Consider the following 25,204-nt stretch of genomic DNA (forward strand, 5'->3'; position numbering starts at 1 on the left):
AGGTTTTGAATGGCTGAGCACTAAAATTTCCGGGGTTGAAATAGCTTATTATTCTTCTAGTTAATGCATCTTGTAGCATGGATCATTTATTTTTATGGAGCTTTCAAACTTTAGTGTGCATGTAAAATGGTGCTGTGGCATTGTTCTTGGATGGTAAGTGGACTGCCTAGTGGACATTTGTTAAAGGTCAAAGATAAATTGTTCACATATGGAGAAAATTAGCAATGCTATGGTCTTAAAGAAAGAATCATGTGTAATTCCTATCAAAAGGAATTTACAATTGAAAAACCAGCCAATGCTTTACACTTTTAAAATGTTTTTCTGCCTCCTGTTTCCCAAAATTAATGAACAGGGAAAAGGAGCCATTTTTGAACTCTCTTTCCTCCTGCTTGTTCCATGTTTGTAAAGTGGCTCCTCGAAACAAATTTGCCCACTTTCATTACTTTCTCTGTTGGTGAATTAGTGGGGATATGTCTATGTAATAGTGTATCTCAACCAGAATTTGTCAATCTCCATAGGCCAGATTCAAACTGGGATTAGATTACAAGTGTAGACAGTCGATGGGCTTCGTATTTTATTAGACATTTGTAAATATCTCCTCTCTTGGAGTAAAGCACAGGCAATCATTGAAATTTTGCATGAATAAGAAGGAACGTGGAAACTTCCTTTTTTTAAAAAAAAAGATCTTTTTAAAATTTATTTTTATTAGAAACACAGATTTTTACAGAAAGAAGAACAAAAAGAAATATCCTCCATCTGCTGGCTTACTCTTCATAGGGCTGCAATGTCTGGAGTTGAGCTGATCCTAAGCCAGGACCCAAGAACCGCTCCAGGAGCCCTCTTCAGGTTCCTATGTGGGTACCGTGGGTACCGGTTTGCAAGGCCCTGGGCCATCTTCCACTGTGCTCACAGACCGCAAACAGGGAGCTGCAAGGGAGGGTGGAATAGCTGGTGCATGGACCAGTGCCTGCATGGGATGTCAGTACCTGCAAGAGGAGGATTAGCCATGAGCCATTAAGCCAGCCTCCAGGAAACTACCGTAATGTATTCAAAGTCCATGTAAAATTTTTTAAGTTGTAAGTTTCAATCCCTAAGAATTTTTTTACACATACGTTTTATGTATGAGTGGCTGTATTATGAACCAAAATTTCAAAACACAATGGCAGTTAAAAAACAAAAATATAGAAAGCAAGCATTTTGCCTGCATACTGCTATGTGCTGCAATGTGATTGGAATCAGTGGTGAATTCTAGTAATCAGACAGTAGTGTAGGAAGACACAGCAGCAACTGACTGTGACAATGACAGTTATCACACAAAGTCTTCTGACAGGAAGTTTGCAAAAAAAGGCATTGTGGTTTTTACTTTGAAATTTCCTGAATTTCCCTGACATTTTCATCTCTCAGTAGTTGTCCCTACAGTGCCATTTTTCAGCCCAGACCTGCCATGCTTATCCCTACCATGTTGCCTTTGCGCCTGTCTTTCACTTCTTCAGAACACATGCCTCCCATGAGCAACCTTACACTTTACAGCATGTTTGTGGCACGTGCAGCCCGCTAGCTGTATTAGGCCCACAGAACCATTTGTCCCCACCAAGGCAACCATTGGCCAGACTCAAATTTTGGTAAATCTACAACAGGCTAATTTCAGTTGTTAATTTTTGTATGGCCCACAAATGATGTTCTGTATAGCTAATGACTCTAAGGCAGAAAGAAAGCTTCCCACCCCAGCTTCACAGCTTCAGAAACAGATCTCATTTTTCTTCTAATCTGTCTCCATCCACTGCTTATCCTGCTCACTCCCTAATCCCTCTTAGGCTAGTTTCCAATTGGTATGTAGGCAATTTTGGATATTCATTTTGCTTCCTTTGCTAGACAGAAAGCATGCAGAGTATAGGAGCCACAATTCCTAACAGCACCCAATAATTTAATTCGTGTCTACATCCAGAAACCTTCAAACTTTTGGAAGAAAATGTTGGAAATACTCTGCAAGATCTAGGGGTAGGTCCAGACTTCCTAAAAAGGACACCAAAGGCAATAGCAATCAAGACCAGAATAAACAAATGGGACCTCATCAAACCTAAGAAGCTTCTGTACAGCAAGGGAAATAATCAACAAAGTAAAAAAGCAACCCACAGAATGGGAGATCTTCACGCACTACATAGGTGACAGAGGGCTAATCTCCAGAATATACAAAGAGCTACAAAACAACCAAAATGCCAAAACAAACAAGCCACTCAAGAAATGGGCATGGGAAATGGGCAGACACTTCACAAAGGAACAAACCCAAATGGCAAATAAACATATGAAAAAATGCTCAAGTTCCCTGGCAATAAGGGAAATCCAAATTAAAACATCAATGAGGTACCACCTAACGCCAGTAAGACTGGCCCACATGAATAAAAGCACCAACAACACTTGCTGGCGAGGTTGCGGGGAAAAGGGAACCCTTACTCCACTGCTGGTGGGTCTGCAGGTTGGTACAGCCTCTATGGAAATCAGTATGTAGAACATTCAAACAACTCAAAATCAACATACCGTATCATCCAGCAATAGCACTCCTAGGAATATATCCACAACACTGGTTTTATGAGAAACCAACATGCACTCCTATGTTCATAGCAGCACAATCAGTAATTGCAAAAACATGGAAGCAGCCAAAATGCCCATCAGCAGAGGATTGGATAAGGAAACTATGGCTCATCTACTCCATGGAATACTACTCAGCTATTAAAAAAAACAAAATGCAGTTCTTTGTGGCCAAATGGGCCAAACTGGAAACCATAATGCTAAGGGAAATGAGCCAATCCCAAAAGATTAGATACCACATGTTTGCCTTAATTTAAGATAATATGATGTTATGTATAACATGTTATGTTATGTATGTTATATGTTGTGTATAAACTAAAATTGAAATGTCAATGAGGTGGTCACAGAAGGTAGCCAGGAACTCGCATTTATTTTTAACATATTGGCTACTCATTACTATGTCAATTAATTCCATAATGATGTAAATTTTTACTGATGGTATGTTGGAGCTTTTAATTGATTGGGATGATACTCTGCTGGCTGTGTCTCCAAACCAGAGAGTGTCTACCTAAGAAGCCATTGAACTTGACTGGACAATAAGATGCTGGACTCTATGTTTGGTATATGCTTGCAATGAGGGAATCTCAACTGAACCTGAACTGTGGTTATGCAACAAGGTGGAGGAATCCACCATAGGGGGAAGGTTTGGGGAGGGGTGGGGAGAATCCCAGTACCTATGAAACTGTGACACATAATACAATGTAATTAATGAATAAATTTAAAAAATTAAATTCTTAAAAAAAAGATTTTCCTTAATCTTTTCTGGAGGGGTTTAATTCTTTTTTAAAAATTTTGTAATGTCATGATACAGTTCCATAGACTTTGGGATTCCCCTTACCACTTTCAAATCCCAACCCCCACACACTGATTTCCCCTGTATCATTACAACCATTCTGCTATGTAAGTGCATCCTGGCATTGCAGATATGGACAATGGCAGAGAGTACAGCATCCTAGCGTCAAAATATATTTAGCAGTTTCATTGGTAGTCCATCTTTGACTTGGAAATAGAGATGCACACTGCATTCTATCTTCACATCTGGATATGATTATCTCTATTACACAGTTGCTGATTACATCCCTTTAAATGAAAAACCGTAAAACAAAATCAACAACAGGAAGAAATAAAGAAAATTTACAGTGCCATGAAGTTAAATAACATGCTACTGAATGACTAATACGTCATTGAAGAAATGAAAAAGAAAATCAAAAACCTTCTTGAAGAAAATGATGCTACTGTATGACCTATGAGTCAGTGAGAAATTTAATAAGAGAAAGAAGCTATTTTGAGGAAATGAAAATAAAAATATCAAAACGCATGAAATGTAGCAGAAATGGTTTTCAAATTTCTATCGATCATGTATTTTGCAAGGAGGTTACCTTACTAACTCCTTGACTAAGAAAGAAATTGTAAGTACAGTCCCCTTTCAAATAGCAGAAAGGAATGTTAAATACCTTGGAATTAATCTAACCAAATATATGGAAGACCTCTATGATGAAAACTCTAAAGCACATTAAGAAGAAATAGAAGAGGGCATTAAAAGATGGAGAAACATACTGTGTTCCTGAATCAACAGGATCAACATCATCAAAATGTCCATATTACCAAAAGTAATTTACAGATTCAATGCAATCCCAATCAAAATCCCAACATTCTTCTCAGAAATAGAAAAAAACACACAAACATTCATCTGGAAACAGAAGAGATCATGAATAGATATGACAGTCTCCAGTACACAGCTACTATACATCCCCTTAAATGAAAAACCACAAAACAAAATCAACATCAGGGAGAAAAAAGAAATTAACAACACCATAAAGTTAAATAACATGCTACTGAATGACTAACGTGTAGCTGAAGAAATGAAAAGTAAGAACCTTCTAGCAGAAAATGATGCTACTGCATGATCTAGGAGTCACTGAAGAATTTAATCAGAAGAAAGTGTTCTGAAGAGGTGAAACTAAGAAAAAACACCAAAACCCGTGTGATACAGTTTTCGCTGATTTTGTTGGTGAAGTGTGTCTCTTCTAGACAATAAGTAGATGATTTTATTTTTTAATCCATCTACCAATCTATGATGTTTGGTTGAGTTTAAGCCATTTACATTCAGGGTTAATATGTATGGGTGGTACTTTGGTCCTGTCATTTTAGGAATGGGTTGTTCATTGGTTTAGTCTTCTGTTTTCATTTTGCTATTTAGCTTCATGGCACTGTAAATTTCTATTTTTCTTTCTATTTTTGATTTTGTATTATGACTTTTCATTTGAGGGGATGTACAGTAGCTGTGAAATGGAGACTAACATCCAGATGTGAGGATACAATGCAGTATGCATCTCTACTTCCAGACAAAGAATGAGTTACAATGAAACTGTTTACTATATCTTGACAATAGGATGCTGGACTCTCTGTCATTGTCCATGTCCGCAATGATGGACATATGACTGTGTATGAAGAACTATACTTCAGTAATGATATAGAGAAACTGGGTGGGGGGGAGGGATTAGGCAGGGGATAAGGGAAATTCCAGGAGCCTATGGAATTGTATCATAAAATGATAATAATAATAAAATATAAAAAAAGAAAAAAAAACTGAAAACAATCCAGGGAAAGGCCTTGTCTCTTCAATAAGTAGCATTGGAACAATTGGATAGCAGCCTGCAGAGGTAAGAAACAAGACCCCAACCTGTCACTTTATACAAAAATCAGCTCTAAATTGATCAAGGAAATCATCAAACTGAACCCAGAATTCATCAAACTATTAGAGAAAATATAGAAAAACACTCTGCAACACATAGGAATCAGGGAAGACTTCTTAGCAAAGTCACCAAGAGATTTATTTTTATTGGAAACGCCAACATACAAAGAAGAGACAGAAAGATCTTCCATTCACTGGTTCATTCCCCAAGTAGCCACAATGGCCAGAGCTAAGCCAATTTGAACCATGTGGGTGCAGGTCCCAAGGCTGTGGGTCACCCCCTACAGCCCTCCTAGCCCACAAGCAGGGAGCTGGATGGGAAGTGGAACAGCCAGGGCAGGAACCAGCATCTATATGGGATCCCGATGGATGCAAGGTGAGGATTTAGCCACTAGGCCATTGTGTCAGATCCCATGTTTACTCTTAAAACAAAAATCATGCATCTTGCCCCAATAACAGCAATACACAATTCAATCCTTAAGGAACTGGGATCCTTTAGAGTTGATGAGAGTGTTCTTGTTCCATAATACAGATTAGAATATGCTGTCCTAAAAAGAAAAGCCCAGAATACATTTATTTTAGTAAGGGAAACATGATAAGTTACACAAAAGTGGTAATTTAAATTGTGAAAGTGATAAATTTAATGAAAAGTATAAAATGAATGAAGCATTCATGAAGATGAGTAGTAAGACAGGAGACTGAAGGGTACACAGTTAATGAAAAGAGAACTGCCTTCAGAATGTGGGTGTTCATCAATATTTTTCTTATTTAGCTGACAGTGTGAGTAAAGAGATTATGAAGATCAATATGCTGAAAAAGCCACATGAGGGGGATGAGAGGTGGTGAGAAGCTAAATTATGCAGTGGCATTGGAAATGGAAAGGAAAGGATGGTTGAATGGAACATCCTAGGGACAAGCCCACATGACTAGGCAGAAGAGGAGGGATCAGTGATACACTCATTGCAGCCCTGAATGTGTGCAGGAAAATATTTGTAAAACCCTAGGTGTGAGTCCATCTGTCCTTTACACTGATTAAATGGTCTTAGATAAATTACTAATATCATCAAGATATAGCTTTCCCATGGTAAAGTAATGTTAAGGCTAATACCTACTGCACAGGATTTTTGAGGAGTAAATATATATATTGTATATATTTATATATATTATATAATATATATAAAATTATAATATATATATATTATATATATATGCTAGTTACTCTTAGCAGTTTACTCTCTGGTAGCAAAATCTCAATGAATGATAGCTTCGAGAGTGGCAACTAGAGTTTGCCTAGCTAGATCAGTGGCTGTGCTATCAAAAGCAAGGAAGTCAGCAAAAGAGTTTGTGGGATAAAAATCTCAAGTTTGATTTTGCTCTTGTTGAAATTAAGTAAATTGTGAAAAGTTAGGTGGAGATCGCTTCAGGCAGCTGAAGGGATGGGACTGGCGCTGAACTTCAACGTCAAGGTGAGACATTTCTACTTGGCAGCCGTCCAAATTGATACCTAATGTCTTCCTCCTGCTTTATAAAATATTCATTAGCAGGCTCCTCAGCAAATGTAGTCAGTAGTAACAGCAAATTACAGTTAATTCAGTTAGCTCTAAAACCCTTCCCCAAAATCAATAGGCAAAAACTCCCCAAATTCAAGATTGAAAGATGCCTTCGCTTTCGCCTTCCCTTCTGTTCTGTAAATCGAGCCATCTAATAAATGCCTTGCTCCTTGGGAACCTCAGATGGCCTATCTTTCTAGATATTACAAAATTTCAACACAAAATAGCTTTTGATAATTTCCTATACTTCTTTCTGTTCCCCAAATTGGAAGTGAGCTGTATAACCCACTTCTGCTACTGTCTTTTTCTGCTCCTTTTCTCTTTGTAACCTGGATCTCATCCACACCCACTAACAGTAGCAAGGTCCCCCAGGCCAAAATGTGCACGTGGAAGGTTTCTCTGCTGCATTCCACTCAGTCGTCTTCTGAATTCGTTATGTGGAGCAGCAACACACTCTAGGAGTTGCAGAGGTTGTCGTGTTGTTCTGTGCATAGGTTTGACAAAGCTCTCTCTTTGCTCAGCCCTCGCCATCTGAGTGATTTGGGGCAAGTGGCTCAGGTTGAGAGCCTCAGTTACCTCAAAGACTGAAATTATTTTCATTATGACCATTGTTCATGCTCTTGCTCTGAAGGGGTGAAAATGCACATGCGATATCTGAGTCCCAATAGAAGCTTGGTCTGAACCTCTAACTACTTCCTGTGGCAGTTGCTTCTAAAAGAGTTGAGATGTTTTTGAGATTTTTTTTCCCCACCACAGGTTGTGGCCTCCTTGGCTTTTCCTTTCCAACCTTTATCCACTACTATCTTTGAATGACTCCTTAAATCCACATGCATTTTAAAACTTTGTTCTTGGCCCTGGCGCGGTGGCCTAGCTGCTGAAGCCCTCGCCTTCAATGCACTAGGATCCCATATGGGCGCCAGTTCTAATCCCGGCAGCTCCACTTCCCATCCAGCTCCCTGCTTGTGGCCTGGGAAAGCAGTAGAGGACAGCCCAAGGCTTTGGGATCCTGCACCCGCCTGGGAGACCTGGAGGAAGTTCCTGACTCCTAGCTCTGGCTCAGCACAGCACCGGCCTTAGTGGTCACTTGGGGAGTGAATCATTGGATGGAAGATCTTTCCTCTCTGTCTCTCCTCTCTGTTTATCCTAGTTTGCAATAAAAATAAGTAAATTTAAAAAAAAAAAACAACTTTGTTCTTGCCCAGTTTAGTCTCTCTTTGATAATATCTACCAGCTTGTATAATGTTTTCATTCAAAGGTCTTGGCTAACACTGCAATACAAGAGATCTTCAAAAAATTCATGAAGCAGCGGATGTTTGACACAGCAGTAGAATTCTATTTGGGAGTCCATGTCCATTGTGGGAGTGCTTGGACTAAAGTTCTGATTCTGCTCCTGAACCTAACTTTTATTATTGAGCACCCTGGGAGGTAGTGAGTTCAAGTTCTTAGGTCTGTGCTACCTGTGTGGGAGACTTGTGCTAGGTTCCTGGTTTTGGCCTGATCCAGCTTAGGCTGTTGTATGCATTTAGAGGAGTAAATATCAAATGAAAGATATCTCTTTCTTTCTCTCTCTTTTTTGAAATGTATTTATTTTATCTAAGAGGGAAATTTACAGAGAAGGGAGGGACAGAGATTGTCTATTCACTGGTTCACTCCCCAAATGCATGCAATGGCCAGTGCTGAGCCGATCCAAAGTCAGGATCCTGGAGTTTCTCCCAGATCTTGCATGTGGATGCAGGGGCCCAAGAGCTTGAAACATTCTCTGCTGCGTTTCTAGGCCATAGACAAGGAGCTGGAAGCAAGTGGAGTAGCCAGAAAATGAACCAACTCCCATATGGGATTCTGGCACTGTAACCAGAGGAGTAGCCTGTCAAGCTACCACACTGGCCCCGGAGTTCTCTCATAAGAATAAAGAAATAAGTCAATGAACATGCTTATTATGAAAAACTGTACATGGATTTTAAAATGTCTTTGCACCAAAGCAATTTTTTAATTCTGTTTTTTCCATGAACTTTTAAAAGTACCTTAGTACTTCCTGGATTCATTCTAATGTTTTTGTTTATTGCCACCTATTTTTTCCCATTGTAGTGCCCATTTGAATTTACATATTCCATACATACATGAACAAATGCTATATAAGGTAGATTGGGATTTAAATATGTTGAGTATCTGAATAAAGATTTTGGAGTCTCTTCTTAAATTCTTCACCATTTAACTAGTTTGTTTCAGGGCAAGATATAACTTGAAGCTTGTAGTTTTCCACCCACCACCTGGCTATTTTCCCCCCCGCTTAGCAAGAGAAGGATCCAGTAGAACCAGCATAGCCAGTATAACTGGTATAACTAGTGCAGTGTCAGGGGGTAGGGGAACTGAGCTTCCCAAAAAGGAAGGCTGTTGCTCCAGCAAAGCTTTGCTGAGGAGCATCTGTCTACACAGTGCTTTTAATCTTGCCCACAAGGTTGATGTGCATCTAAGGTCTGTTTCAACTTAGTCATCTGCAGCAACCTTGCACAATCCTTTGTTATGTATCTGTATTTCCTTATCTGTTCCCAGAAATGTCCCTCACACTCCGAAGATGCTTGGAGCCAACCATGTTCTAAAAAACATAATTGCCAACCTGGAGGTATTTACCCCCATTTTTCCAACCTAGTCAATGTAGCTTCACTATAGACTGATAAGTCAAAAATTCCTGTAATGGAATATATAAATTTTAAGTAGAATTTAACCTGATTGGAACATTTCCAAAGACTCATTTGAAGCCGTTGGGCTTGTGCCTCACAAGCCCGTATCACTCACATACATCTCTGAATAAATCTATTTCAAACTCTTTTACAGAGCCTATTTATTCCTGTCGTAGAGTCTGTTGTGGTGTGGCACATTAACCTGCCATCTGCAGTGCCAGCATCCCATGTGAGCACCAGTTCGAGTTCTAGTTAACCCATTTCCAACCCAGCTATTTACTCATATGTCTGGAAAAGCAGCAGAGGGTGGCTCAATTCCATAGGCCCCTTCACACTTGCTGTAGACCAGGATAAAAGTTCCTGGTTCCTGACTTGGAATTGGCCCAGCCCTGGACACAGTGGTCACTGAGGAGAAAATCAGTGGACAGAAGATCACTATCTCTCTCCTTGTCTCTCAATCTCTGTGCAATTCTGCTTTTCAGACAATTTTAAAAAAAATCCACAGTTTTATACATTCAGAGAATAAACAAAGAAGGGATAGAAATGAAATGTCATCATATACTTAAATAACAATGATGCACTTGTGACTGCTGCTAACGGAGTATACTATTATAATAATATGGGTAGGGGGAACAGTGGAGGGAGATAGAGGAGGATAGAAAGGGAAATACCATAGCCTATGGAACTGTATAATGGAACTTAAAAATAAAATAAATAAATTTTAAAAAGATAAATTGGAATGGGTCCCAGCATAGTAGCCTAGTGGCTAAACCCTTGCATACACCGAAATCCCATATGGGTACCGGTTTGTGTCTCAGCTGCCCCACTTCCCATCCAACTCCCTGGTTGTAGCTCAGGAAAGCCCAAAGCCAAAGCTTTAGGATCCTAGACCCATGTGGGAGACCAAGAGGAAACTTCAGACTCCTGGCTTTGGATTGGCTCAGCTCCTGCCATTGTGGCCACTTGGGGAATGAATCACCGAATGAAAGATTTTTCCCTGTAACTCTGCCTTTCCAACTAAAATCCTAAAAATCTTTTTTGAAAGATAAATTGGAAAAAAAAAAGAAGAAAGAGGATTTATAGATTTACTTTTTAAATTATTTTATTTTGATAATCTTTACATAGTTTAAGGCACAAAGGATCAAGGGCTACAGGAAAGTGAGTAAGACAATTGTTTCCTTATTATTATTATTATTATTATTATTATTATTATTATTATTATTTTCTGTATCAGGGGTAAGGGAGAGATAAAGGGAGAAGTCCCACGCCCAGCCTCCCAACCATCCCAAGTCTCCAAAGAGAGACATGCTCCAAGGGTCTTGTTCCGCTCAAGTGGTTTTGATAGTTCAACAGTTCTGAATTGCTGCCAGTCTCACCATTCAAAGCACAATGAAATTTCTCCAGAATCCACTGGCTGACATAGTTCACGTTAGAGTCTCCATTTGCCCAGATCTTCCCTGCCAACACTAGACTGGAGCAGATGATCGATTTGTTCTGTCCTCAATCCTCTATTGCGGTGCCAGGTATCCTGTGCAGGTTCCAGTGGACTACCATATCCTCCATGTGCACCTGGATATGGTGTCCACTACTCGGTCTGAGCTTCTGAGGAGGCTCAGCTTTGACAAATGCACTCCATGGTCAGACCAGGGAACCTGAACTTCTCTTCAAGGTTGGGATTCAGAGATCAGCCGTTCAGTTGCATGGATCCCCAAAGAAACTTCATTTGAGCTGATTCAGACCTGATTCTTGTGAGTGCTTGCCAATATAGGGTCCAGCACAGTCTGTTGCCCCAATCAGCTTATGCATATGCTTGTGGTTGCAGTGGGTGAGTTCTGTCTCCAGCCCTGTCTGCTACATAAACCAATGGGTGTTGCAATCCATCCTGATTCTGTCCAGCACACACTCAGCCCTTCACAAACCAGTGGGAGCTGCAGCCTAGTTGAAGCAAACCGCAATAATCCCCACCAGGCCTGCCCCCTGCCCTGGTTCCTATGCTTGCCAGTATCTATCCAACCCACACACATCCTGACTGGTGCCATTCTGTCTAGCCACCGCTTCCCCAGTCCTGGTTCTCATGCTCTCCTGGGAGAGTGATAACCCCAGGGGGAGGTGCCCACTATTTCCCTACTGAGCCACTCCCACTCCCAGATCATGCACTCTCCAGGTGGTTCTGCAGTTTAACTTAACAGAATAAGCTCCCAGTTCTAGCATCTGCCAGCTGATGCTGCGGCAAAGCCCAACCAACCCTCACCCACTCTGATTTATGCTCGCACTGGTAGGAACAGTTAGCCCAGCCTGGCTTTTCTCTGATCTAGCTCACATGAGGCCTGCAGGTGTTGTAGCCATGCCTGGTGGGAGTGGCGGTTCATCAGGCGAGTCCTCCATATTCCCCCTACCGCCTTTGCCCCCTTCCTGCCTGGTTCTCACGTATGCTGGTTGGGTGCTGCCGCTCAGTTTGGCATGGCCCCCCTTGCCTCGGTTTTGGCTAGTGGGTGCTATTCCCAGCCCACCCCCAATTCCAGCTGACACTGGTAGAGGTTACAGCCTAGCCCAGCCCAGCCAGCACCCGATCCCAGGCATAATGTGTACTGGTATGTGTTGCAACTGAACCTGGTCCAACTCGAACTCTGTTCTGTTGCTCAGATTTGCCAGTGGCTGATGTGAACTGGTTCAATCTGGTCCACCTCTTACGTGTGCCAAATGTATGCCAGTGACTATCTTTCCCTGGCCTGGTCTGGACTGCTCCCTATCGTGGTTCTTGTGCTCATCTGCAGGGTCTGTGTCCTGACAGAGCGGTTTCCCAAGTTCCTCTATCAGAACCTCTCCCTTGTCAGAACTTGCACACCTGTGGGTCCATGGGCCAGCCCTACTTAGTCCACCTTCTATCCTAGGAGGAACAGTGGCCTTTCCTGACTGGCCTTCAACCTGTTCTGGTTCTTACTGTTAGATGTTTCAGCCCAGCCAAGACTCATCCATACCCAGACACAGCTCACACATGGCTCAGCAGGGGCAGAGACATAGCCTAGTCCATCCTACATCTACTTGGTCCTCTAGAGCACCAGAGGGTGCTGGAGTCTAGCCCAGCTTGATGCACCCAGTTCCAGTCCACACTTGTGCCAAGGGACACTGCAACCATATCCAGACCAGAATACAGCCCCCACTCCAGCCCTGCACTCACCAGTGGGAACTCCAACCCAGCCATGGTATCCCCTTATCTCTCCCCAACCAGGCCTGTTTCCAGCCATAAATCGTGAACATGCAAGTGGCCAGTGGTTGCTGTGATGCAGCTTGGCATAGCCCCTCACCTGTCTTGGCCTTTGCCTTAGTTTCTGTGGCTTACCATCCCTGGCTCATGCAGACCAGTAGGTGTAAGAGCCTAGCTAAGCATGACCTGTGTTCCAGCTTGATTTCTGTTCTTGTTGGTGAGCTAAGGTTTGCTTGGCCCTGCCTGGTCCACCCATTTCCAATACCAATGCACACTTAGCCAGCCACTGGAGCTACTTTTCCCAGCTTGTCTGACCCTAGGCCTTACCATGTGATCATCAGTGAGAGTTATGACCCGTAGGGGAGTTTCCCAAGTTCCCCTACTTCACCCACTCTCAGACCCAGATCTCATACATGCCAGTGGGTATTAGGCCAGGCCTGGCACATTCTGCCCTTTTATCTTGGCTTTGTATGAGCTGGTGAATGTTGCAGCCCAGCCCAACCCACACCCTGTTTTAGGATGCACTTCTGGGTACTGCTGCCTTGACCTGCCCAGACTGTTGTCGATTCCTTTACCCATAAGTGATGGCAAGGTTCCATGGTCACATCTAGCTCAGCCCATCACCACCCCAACTCTTGAGCTAACCAACAGGATTAGTATTTCCATAATGTTGGGCCCACACATCCCCCACAGAATCTACCTCCAACATGGTTCTCTCATGGCCTGGTTAATGTCATGGCCCTTCCTACTGTGACCCCTTCCCTGCTCTATCTTTCTGTCAGGTACTTGGATCTAGCCCTGCCAGACCTGCCTTCAGCCATAGCTTGCATGGACTGGTATGTGGTGGTCTGCATTGTTCAGTGATAACAAGTTCTACACAGGACTCACAAGTGGGCTGGTATATCAATCTGACCGTGCAGATCATCTGGTCTCTCCCTTCCTAAGCACCAGGCCTCAGTACCCTCGCTTACCTCCACAGAAAAATTACCCTGTCATTGGGAGTCTCTCAGGACTGATTCTTCACCTACACACATATTGGCCTCAACATGGACTACCTAAGCAGCACTTCCACACTTCGAAGACTCCAGAGCTCACTGCCGGGTGGCCAGCAGGTGGAGCCTGGCACCAAATCGAGCACTGGCTGCCCAGTGCTTACCCAGTGCTTACTGCCCAGGCCCAGCTTACCACGTGGTAGCAATGGCTGGAGCCAGGGCGCCAAGCATGGAGTCTGACCCGACTTGGGTCCCCCCAACAGCCTACAGGCTGCTGGAAGTTCTCTGCACCCAGACCCCATGGTCACCTTCCCCTGATCCCACCCACCACATGATGGTGGTGGGTGGAGCCTATGCCCACCTTGTTTTCAAGAGATCCCCTCCCAGTGTACTCACCAGGAAGGCAGAAGCCTCTAGAGCCCAGGCAGGCCAGGGCCCAGCTCACCATGTGGTCACAGTGGCTGGAGCCAGGGTCCCAAGCATGGAGTCTGACCCAGCTCGGGTCCCCCAGCAGCCCTATAATGGAATTTAAAATTGAAAGTTTAAATATATTCATTAACTCATTAAAAAGTAGCCCCTTTGCAAATTAATACAAATAATATATGAAGCTAATTCATAAACTCACGTTAAATGTGTGTTATGCAAGTTACCCGTGGAGTTAAACTTTTTGCACCAAAATGTTCATCTTTTAATTCCGTTTTCCATGAACTTATTCAGGTACCCTCATACTTTATGAAAATTACATTTTCAAAAGCAGAAGCTCTTAATGAGAAAAATGGCACTGTTTTCGATTTTTAAAGATCTCTAATGGCCAGCTTGATACAGTACAGCTCGATTCTTATTCTGTCATATGCATTCAACCTGTTGCATTGTTTTGCCTAGCATATCAAAAATCTAGCCTCATGCAGATGTGCAGCTCAAAAGGGGAAGATTATTTTAATAATTTGACAAGTGAGATTATGTAATATTAGTTACAATCTAGACTCTGAATACATCCTAATAAATATTTATATTGTTAAATTAAAATTTGTTGTGCTTTGGTACCCCACCTACCTATTTGTGATTTTTAAATACCATTGCAAAATATTGGTTTTCTGAGTTGTGTGGATTTTATAAATGTTGATGTTTTACACATGAAAAAAAATCAAAATTATTAACATCACCACTGATGCTCATAAAAATGGATAAAAGCTTTCCAGAATTTCTTGGATTTTCTCACCAGAACAAATACTGTAAGTTGTTTTTCTTGAACACCCAGGCTCACTTCTCACGTTTTCACACCTTATTTAATTTCATTTGGAATCCCCAAATATGAAAAACAGGTCTTTCAGTCTTCTTTTTAAAGAATAGAATGATGCTTACTTGGAGGGTGGGGAGGAGCTAATTTTAGGCTTAAAATTTAATCAGCAAAGGCTTACCCAGGAGATAAACATCATACTGCAAAAAAAGAGAAAAAAAGCCAGTGGTTCAGTAATTCTTCCATTACATCACTCAAAAGGTTGAAAAAACATACGTCCCAGGACTAAGACATAATATCATTAAGTCTTACTGTTTCTTAAAGAACATTGCTCAGTGAATCTAACTTGTTTAAATTGATGGTCCCTGATGGTCAGAAAAATGCTTGGAGCAGTCACACAATTTGGTGCAACTACTTGTTTTATACTAAGCATCTTAAGTTTGAATACTGTAATACTACCCACCAACCTCTGTGGCTTAGACCATCTTGGCTTAATTCTATTCAGCCTTCGTGTAGTCCTCTGTAAATTGGCAATCAGGCACCCTCATTAGTTTAGTGCAACAAATTCATTAAGGATATGGTTCAATGCCATGCATAATGCAGTGACACAAATGTCAAGATGTATAGTAGTTGATGTCAACAGCAGCGTTTCAAATAAACAGAGTCTGGCCTTTGTGATTAACCCCTCCGGGAGCTGGCTGTCAAAGTTAGAAATGAAAGCATAGTTTCGTTATCTTACTTTGTCTTTTTATCTAAGAAGACATAACAATGACCTGGTTTTCTGCGTCTCCTTTTCTCAACCCGCAGAATGAGAATAGAGTATTTTTTTTTTTAGAGTATGTTTTCAACATCAGCAGCAGAGAAGCAAAATCTAGATATCCCAAACTACGGATGCTACTTGCTACTCACTGAGTGGGTTTTGGCTGTTCGTGGGACCTGATTACCACAGACTTTTATGAAACTTGAAATTCAAAGATAAGTATATTTTAGTGCAGAAAATTTTTTAAATGTATGCACACTTTTATCGTATGCACTTTCTATAAAAATTCTGCAGACCCCTTGTTGTTTCAATTTTCTGTGCCAAACCACAATCATCTTTTAATTCCATTTCTGTGATCTTTTTACAATGCCATCATATATGTCTCCAGTTCTTCTGAAGTAGAATGTTGAAAAACCCTTAAACAGTCTTACTGTATTGTATGGCATTCGAAAGTTTTCAGAAAACCACTTTGTGTCTGACAGGGCTGCAAGAACCATGATAAGGCTGCTCCCTATCATGGTTCTTGCACTCACCTGCAGGGACTCTGTCCCAACAAAGGAGTTCCTAAGCTCCTCTATCAGAACCTCTCCCAGTGCTAGATCTTGCGCACACCTGTGGGTCCATGGGCCAGCCCTACTTTCTCTACCTTCTATCCTAGGAGGAACAGTGGCCTTTCCTAACTGGCCGTCTACCAGTTCCAGCTTTTACTTTTGGGTGTTACAGCCCAGCAAAGACTTGTCCACACCCAAACACAGCTCACACATGGCTCAACAGGTGCAGAGACCTAGCCAAACCCATCCTACAGTTACCCCAGTTCTCACAAGCACCTGTGGGTGCAGGAGTCTATCCCAGTCTGGTGCACCACAGACCCAGTCAACACTTGTGCCAGGGGATACTGTAGCCATGTCCAGACTAGATAGTAGCCCCTACCCTGGCCTTCACACTCACAGCAGGAACCACAACCCAGCCAGGGCATCCCCTTAGCTCCCCACCCAGTCCTGTTCCCAGGAATAGATCTCGCATGTGCCAGTGGTTTCTCTGATCCAACTTGGCATAGCCCTCACCTTTTTGGCCTTTGCCTTTTGATACTGCAGCCTGGCCTGGCCCAGCTGGCCCCATTCCCAACTCTCAATGGCAGGTATTGGAACCTGACCCTGTTCAATCTCCTCCCATCCCTGGCTCATGCAAACTGGTAGGAGTAACAGCCTAGCCCTGCATGACCTGCGCTCCAGCCTAGTTTCTACACTTGCCTGTGAGCTGGGATTTGCTTGACCCTGCCCAGTCTGCCCCTTTCCAAAACCGATCCACACATTTGCCAACAGTTGAAGCTTCCTTGCCCAGTTTACCTGACCCTCATGCATGGAACATGTGCTCACCAGCGGGAGCTATAACCCACTAGGGGAGTTTCCCATATTCCCCCACTCAGCCCACTCCCAGACCCAGATCTCACACATGCCACCTCTCCTTCTTGGCCTTGTATGATCTGGTGAATGTTGTGGTCCAGCCCGCTTCACACCCTATTTTAGGATGCACATGCAGGTGCTGCAGCCTGGACCTGCCCAGTTTATTCTAAGTGCCTATAACCAGGAGTGATGGCAGGCTCCATTTTCACACCCAGGTCAGCACATCACCACCCCAACTCTTGAGCTAACCAGCGGGACTTGTATTTCCACAGGGTTGGGTCCACATATCCCCACAGAATCAATCTCCCTACCTAGTTCTTTTGCATGCTGACTAGTACCATGGCTCTGCCTAATGTGACCTATCCCTTGTTGCGACAGTCAGGTACTGGGATCTAGTCCTGCTAGACAGGTCCCCAGACCTAGCTTTTGTGTGGACTGGCCTGTGATGGTTAGCAATGGTCCATGCTAACAAGCCCATTTAAAGATTTCCATGTGGGCTGGTGTATCAGTCTGACCCATGCAGACCTTTCGGTCTCTCCCCTCCAAAGCATCAGGTTTCAGTCCCCTCACTCATCTGCAAGTACAGTGGCCCTGTCATTGGGTGTCCCTCAGGATTCATTCCTCACCTACATGTACAGTGGCCTTATACATGGATTTTCCTAGGCAGTAATTGCATAACCCCAAACCCCAGAGCTGGATGCTGGGTGGTCAGAGAACTAACTGACACTGGTTGGTTCTCTGACGACCCTCAAGCCCTGGATTTGTTCTCCACTTGGCAGCAGTGGACCATAAGCATTGAGCCTAACCTGGCCAGGTTCTCCCAGTAGCAGCCATGCTGCTGGGAGGTCCAATGCACCCAAACTCCAAGGTAGAACTCACTTGGGCCCTCCCACAAAGATGGTGGCAGTGGTGGTGGTGGAAGGAGCCAGGGACCTGGGACTCTTGAGGCCTCATGTGTAATTACCATGAATGCAGAAAACTGGGAAGACTGGGATTCACTCACTGCTTGGCAGTGGTGACTGGGGCTAGGGCCCCAAGCATTGAGCCCAACATGACACAGGTACTGGGAAGACTGGGATTCACTCACTGCTTGGCAGTGGTGACTGGGGCTAGGGCCCCAAGCATTGAGCCCAACATGACACAGGTACTCCAGCAGCTACCATGATGCCGGGAACTCCCATCCCCTGTGTTTTAATCTTTCCATCTGTGAGGAGTTAACAAGCTGTTTTTTTATATATATATAATGTTATTATAAAACTGGAATGAAATAACAAAAATGAAACACCCAGAATAATATCTGTTGTTAATAAATAATTAATTAATTAACAATGTCATGTTAAAGATCAGAAAATGTTGCTTTTGGTTGGAATAGCTACTATAGGTGGCTTTTCCATATAACTCTCAACCTCTAAACTATTGGTAAATTTGATCATGTTATTCGGTTTCTTTCCTTCCTCTGTTTATATCTGCCTTCATTTCATAGGTAAGTTATAAAAAGGCAAAATTTCTTTTAAAATGCATTTTCTCCAAGACATGATTTTGGAGACAATCTTTGAAAAATAAGGGCATCCCATTGTGACAGTCTTCTTCTGGACACATTGATATCCTAAGATGCTCAGGGAGTTTCTTTAACCTAATTTCATTCAGTGTTTCCTCAACACATTTGATCTGGAAACTTTGGACCCTGTAGGACTGGAGCTCTTGGTTGCTGATATCTGGGCAATAGAGAACATATCAAGAGATACACGAAAGACAAGACAGCCAGTTCATCTAAGCCAATAGAGGACCTTGAGTACCTCTTCAAACGATGGAAAGAATAGGTTGAACAACATGTTAGACCAGCTTTTACAGCATGAACCTAGGTATATGGAAAGACTGAAGTAAACATACACAACTAACCTGTCTTAGAAAGCTCTCCCTTCTGATGCAAGGAAATCAACAACTTCTCAGAACAATGAACACCATTCAAGTAACCCTTGGAATATTCTTCTCCTCATAGAGGTCTTTGACATCAGACAACTGTCTTTGTCTCTGTGAACTGATACAGACTGACAGTGAGGAGTGATGGACCTACCTTTCCTACCCTCCTGTGGACATCGGAGAGAAAACTGAAATATTTATCTCACTCACCTTCTCCCCACCAATTCCAACCCTCTCCATTATAATCAGAGGCTCGCATGCATCTGAACTCCCTCGCTTTTTAAATAAATATAATTTTAAAGGAGATGTATTGATTCATTTGAAAGTGTTGAGAGAGATATGGAGAGATAAAACAAGATCTTCGATCTGCTGGTTCACGCCACAAACGGCTGCAATAGCCAGAGCAGAGCTAGGTGAAAGCCGGGACCCAGGAGCTTCTTTCAGATCTTGCAGGTGAGTTCAGCAGCCCAAGCATGTGGGCAATCCAGGCACATTAGTAGGGAGATGGATTGAGTGGAACTACTGGCAATCAACCTGTTGCCCAATGCAAGAGTCATAGGTAGCAGCTTTACCAGTTATGCCCACAATGCCATCCCCAAAAGCACACTTTTCAAAAATTGATCTGGATGATGTTACATTCATATCTTATTGATCTAGAAAAAGTGTTTATAAGATTCATAATAATGTTCTATTGTGTTCCCAATTAATGGCCATTCTTTGCTTTCTAATACAATAATTAGTTCACATAAACTGTCAGTTTTTTAGCTTTATCACCAAATGAGGAGATGAAGGTGAATAGCCTAGTAAATGCTCTGTGGATCTGAAGCAGATTTGATTATTAAGAACTCTGAACTAACAAGTCAGTCTGTCACAGTGTGAGAGGAGTCAGACTGGGTAGTACGCAGTTAGGGTATTCTGGATCCCCCAGTCATTTTTCTCAAATATAAAAGGGTATTTTCTCCACCATGTCTTAGATTCACCAGAACATATTTTTCCCAAGAGACAAGTGCATATTTAACATATCAAGAACAAGCTTCCAATAGAGATAAGGGCGATATTAACGTACCAGTTCCCCACCAAAAGCGCCAGCTCAATTCCATCTCTGGCCATTGCCGAGGAGGTAGTGTCAGACTGTTCTCTTTATCATTACAGAGACTGAGGAAGTCATCTGTAACACCTTTTGGGGCCTTTTGTCCCCAGAACAGGTACATGGTACCCAGGAATTCTTTGTTTATGGAGAAACTCCTTTGAGGTGAACTTTTAAAAGACATGCTTGCTCCCCACTATTAATTTGGGTTTTTCTTTCTCTCCTCCTGCCACTATGGCAGAGGTCTAGGGTTTTCTCTCTCTTCCTCCTGCCACTATGGCGGGATGTACGGGTTTTTTTCTCTCTTGAAGGCCCCTCCTGTCACTAGTGTGTGAGGAGTTAGACTGGGTAGTAGGCAGTTATGGCATTCTGGACACCCAAACCATTATCTTCTCAAAAATAAAATGACGTTTTCCCCACTATGTCTTAGATTCACCAGAACACGTTTCTTCCAAGGGACAAGGGTGACAATTAGCATATCAGTTCCCCACCTGAAGTATCAGCCTGAAACCCTACAACACTAGGATGGGCGCTCCTCTTCTCAGCTTTTCTAACATATCTTGCTTTAAAACTAAACTGTGTCTGCATGAAAATTCTTCTTTCCTGCGAGACAAGAATTGAAGTTGCTGCCATATTCTGGGTCGAAAACCCTACAACAGGAGAGAACAGCAGTCACTTTATGTCTGTATCTCCTATAGCAACAGTGTGGACTTGGCAAGGCCCAGCCATTGGCCAAGAGCAAAGAGATTCTCAAAAGATCAGAAAATAGTGGATGATTCTGAGATCATTAAACCAAGAATTGCTATTTTTGAGGGTAACTGGCACTTACATAGGTGTTTATGTTGGAGCTAAGTGGTCTACCAAACGGCAAGCAGAAACACAATCTCACAACAAAACAGAATCTTGCTTTAAAACTAAACTATGTCCACATGAAAATGCTTCTTTCCTATGAGACAAGAATTAAGGTTGCTGCTGTATTCTGGGTCGAAAACCCTACAACAATCTTATATTGTTACAAAATAAGAAATCCATGATTATGCTTATCAACTTCCCTAATTCTATGTTCTCTATATTCCCCACAGTTAAAATGTTTCATTCTCTGTGATGTTCAGATACCTTGTTAAAATATTAAGGAAAATACATTTCAAGTATTAGACTGTGTTGTAATAAATGGCAAACAGGAAGCCATAATTTTCTTATTCGTTTGATAGTTCATTCATTCAGCAAATATTCATAGCATTAGCACTCTGTGGAGAGTAATGTTCTAGGTGCTGGAGATACAATACAGTGAACAAAACACATAGTCTTACCCTGTAGGAGCTTTCAGTATGGAGCAAAAAAGGCTCTAAGCAAATTACCATAAAAATATTTAGCACAGCAAGTATGAATCTTGGCTTAGAAACTCAATCATATCCAAGAAAAGTAACTATATTTTCTGTAACTCAGTTTTGTTTCTGACTGCAAGTCTTTATTCCACCCAACCAGCAAAAACAATATACTAAACAAGTTAACATCAGTTCAACTTGGGCCTGGTTTCTTTCTCCTTCCTTGAATGTAATTGTAGCCACACTTTCACAGCCAATGCTCTTAATCATCACAATTGACGCGTCTGTGGTTGTCTTGCTTTTTCCATTCTGGTGGGTCTCTGCTGCTTTTGAATATCACTGTTTTCATAGAGGAAGGTTACAAAATAGACGGTGGTCTATCACCATTGTGCAGAAAGTTAAGCCTCTGCCTGTGGCAATGTCATCCCACATGAACACAGGGCTCAGATTCCAGCTGCTCCATTTCCAGTCCTGCGGGCAAGTCAATGCAAAATCTCCCTCTGTCCTTCTCTCTGTACCTTTGCATTTCAAACAAAATTTTAAAAAAAGAAAAGAAATCTTAAAAAAATAGGCTGTGGTCCTTCCTACGTTATACTACTTCTTTGCTGGGGTCCATGCAGTGGGTATGTGCAGTTGGGGGTACAAGGCTGGGAGGCAGTATTTACTCTTAACAACAGTAGTGATAAGGGAGTTTCTTAACTATTAGCATAACCACTATATTTGGCTTCTGCCGTTTTTGTCCATCCGTCCCAGTTGTCGTCCTTCGTCGTCCGGCTACTTTTATATAGTTCTCCACCAATCATTTCTCCCCATGGGTACAACTGGCACTACGTGATAGGCCAGTAATCACAGTGAGGGCATTAGCCTATCCCTGTGACTTCCTGTTTACCTGCTGGCGAGACCAGCTCCGCCTCCTGGCCCTGGGCCAGCCGCCATCTTGCGACATCCCCTCCTATTCCGGCTTTCCTATTCTCGGGAGTGGCATCAGCACCCCGCTCCCCACACTCCAAACCTTCTATCCTTTAGAACACTATACTTCTCTTCATGTTTAAAATATTTGGTTTATATCTTTCTTACGTCCTATCATTTTTGGAATAAAAATGGATGAATATGATGTTATTTTTGTCTCCTTAAACCTGTGAGCATAGAACTACCAATCTGAAGGGAGAAACATAAGGTAGAAAAGAAAGGACTGAAAATTTTTTTAGGCATTAGTGCTGTAGTGTAGCAAGCTAGGCCACCACCTATGATGCTGGCATCCCATATGGCACAGTTTTGAGACCTGGCTGCTCCACTTTGGATCCATCTCCCTGCTAATGTACCTGGAAAGGCAATGGAAGATGGTCCAACTATTTGGGTCCCTACCACCCTCATGGAAGACTTTGGTGAAGGTCCTAGAGCCTGTATTTGGCCTGGCCTGAGCCAGTCCTGGCTGTTGCAGCTATTTGAAGTTAGCCAGAGGAGAGATTCTCTCTTGCCCTCTCTCTAACTGCATTTCAAATATACCAATAAAGAAACAATTTATAAATACATTTTAATTAAATAATTTCTGAAATTATACTATGAAGATAATTCACAATAGCTTGAGAACATTTAATCAAAGGCCTAAATTTAGCCTGGCTGGAGGACCAGAAACACCACGGAAAGCTCAGAAAAGGTGCTCCTGAGAAGCTATGATTTGAACTGAGGTCTGAGAGAGGTGTAAAGTGTTAATACAATAAAGGAGAGTAAGGAGTATGGAGAAAGATGTTCCCAACAGAAAGGGGTACACATGGCAAGGCCTAATGGCAGGTGACCACCAAGAAAAACCAAACATGATCACTCATGGATAAAACTTTAATTATAGAAAAATGGGCATTCTCACATTTTGGTGTTACAAGATCTCAGCAACCATATAGGGCACTATCCATTTACTCCACAATAGTGGGAAATATACAAGAAGTGCACAAGGACTAGAATGTAAAATTGATCACTTTAACAGCTGTATAGTCTTTGGCATGTTCTAATACTTCGTTCAAGTCTTAATTATATAATCTGCAAAACAGAGGTCATGATGATAACTTGCTCCACCTTTCAGATAAGATTCCCATTTGGATACATTGAAAAAATAGATACAATATGGTTTGTAAAGTCTAAAAAACTTAAATGTGCATTAATTAAATCTCGTCACAACACAATCCATCATTTGCTTATGTTGTTTAAAGATTTATTTGTTTTTATTGTAAAGGCATATTGACAAAGAGGAGAAACAGACAAGGATCTTTTATCCGCTGGTTCAGTCCCAAAGTGGCCACAATGGCCAGAGCTGAGATGATCCAAAGCCAGGAGACAGGAGCTTCCCTTGGGTCTCCTACGTGGGTGCGGGTACCAAGGCTTTCAGCCATCCTCTACTGCTTTCTCAGGCTGGATGGGAAGTGGAGCAGCCAGGACATGAACCAGCACCCATATGGGATCCTGGCGCTTGAAGGGGAAAGGATTAGCTTATTGAGCCATTGTGGCAGGTCCCCAGCATTTTCTTTTAGAGTGATTTTCTAAGAGGCAAAATGGAAACTACTCGATTCTAATTCTGCAATAGTTGTGAATAACTACAGAGAGGTGAGCCAAAATGAATAAATACATTATGACATATTAGTAGTGAAAACAGTCATCCTTTTTTATTCCAGCAGAATGAATAGTTAACAATTTACACTCTGACAACAGTTATGTAAGTTATATATATTGTAGACTGCCTGGTAGAAAAGGGTCACATGAAGTCACAAATATCTAGCACCAAACAGGAGCCTAGAGTTAGCAGAGTCAGCACTTCGTCTTTAAAGCCACTAGCCAGCACATGAGTGTCTGTGTGCAAGGATAACACAAAATAGCTTAATCATAATTCTCTTTCAATTCTTCAAGATGTATGTTAAACAGAGTTTAATCATAGGCATCAAAATCAGGCTAAGAAAGCAGGCAAATTATTCCTTCTGCAATTCCCAAGTAAATGGTCTTAAAGTAAAAGTTTGACGCCAATTTATAAGTTTGGGTGTATCATTCAAGATAGCAGCAGCATGGGTCAAAAAGAGTGGAATGGATGGAATAGGATCAGGGCTTTATAACCCGCTGTCCAGGATTGGGAAAGAATAGCTTTATACTTTATTTCAGTTTGTTGTGTCCAGATTTTGAGATCCCCAGAAAATCATTAGGAGTCTGAAGTCGATGCAAACGCATAAGAGTGGTTTATTCAGGCTAGCCTAGGCTCCCAGCCATCACCTCAGCCCAGCAGGATGCTTAGCAGCAGTAGCAGCAGTAGCAGCAGTAGCAGCAAAAAAAAAAAGGGGGGGCGTGGCAGAAGCAGCAGAAGGGCAGAAGGACAGCACTGGGTTTTTAGACACTTAAGGCCAATTCCACACAATTATACAGTTATGATTGGTCAGTTTAACTGTTAACGTTTAAAAAGAGCAAGTTGGCAGGCTTCTATTGGTGGGTTTGAAGTAAGCAACTTTCAAAATAGTACAAACTGGTGGGCTCCAAAGTAGTGAGCAAGTCTTATCTAAAAAGCACACCAAGGGTCTCCTTCCTGAGCAGCGTTCTGCCTACCTGACTTGCCAGTTGTCACGCAGGCTGTCAGGCCTGGAGTTCACACAGCTCCCCAGCCAAGCTAGCAAGGTAAAAATCACAAAAGCAGAAAATACTGATGTTCTTCAGGTTTGTAGAACAATGAGAGAATACATATTTTTTTAATTTTATTTTTAATTTTATCATGCAATTCCATAAGCTCTGGGATTTC

The 25,204-nt window shown here is 42.2% G+C and overlaps 1 protein-coding gene across 2 annotated transcripts in view; it reads right to left on the bottom strand.

The window, feature by feature from the left end:
* Nucleotides 1–25,204, bottom strand: part of DNAI4 (dynein axonemal intermediate chain 4) — a 105,481-nt gene that overhangs the window by 8,508 nt on the left and 71,769 nt on the right. The gene's annotated exons all lie outside the window — the stretch shown is intronic.

This window comes from Ochotona princeps, chromosome 2, assembly GCF_030435755.1.
Source record: "Ochotona princeps isolate mOchPri1 chromosome 2, mOchPri1.hap1, whole genome shotgun sequence".
Lineage (NCBI taxonomy): Eukaryota > Metazoa > Chordata > Mammalia > Lagomorpha > Ochotonidae > Ochotona > Ochotona princeps.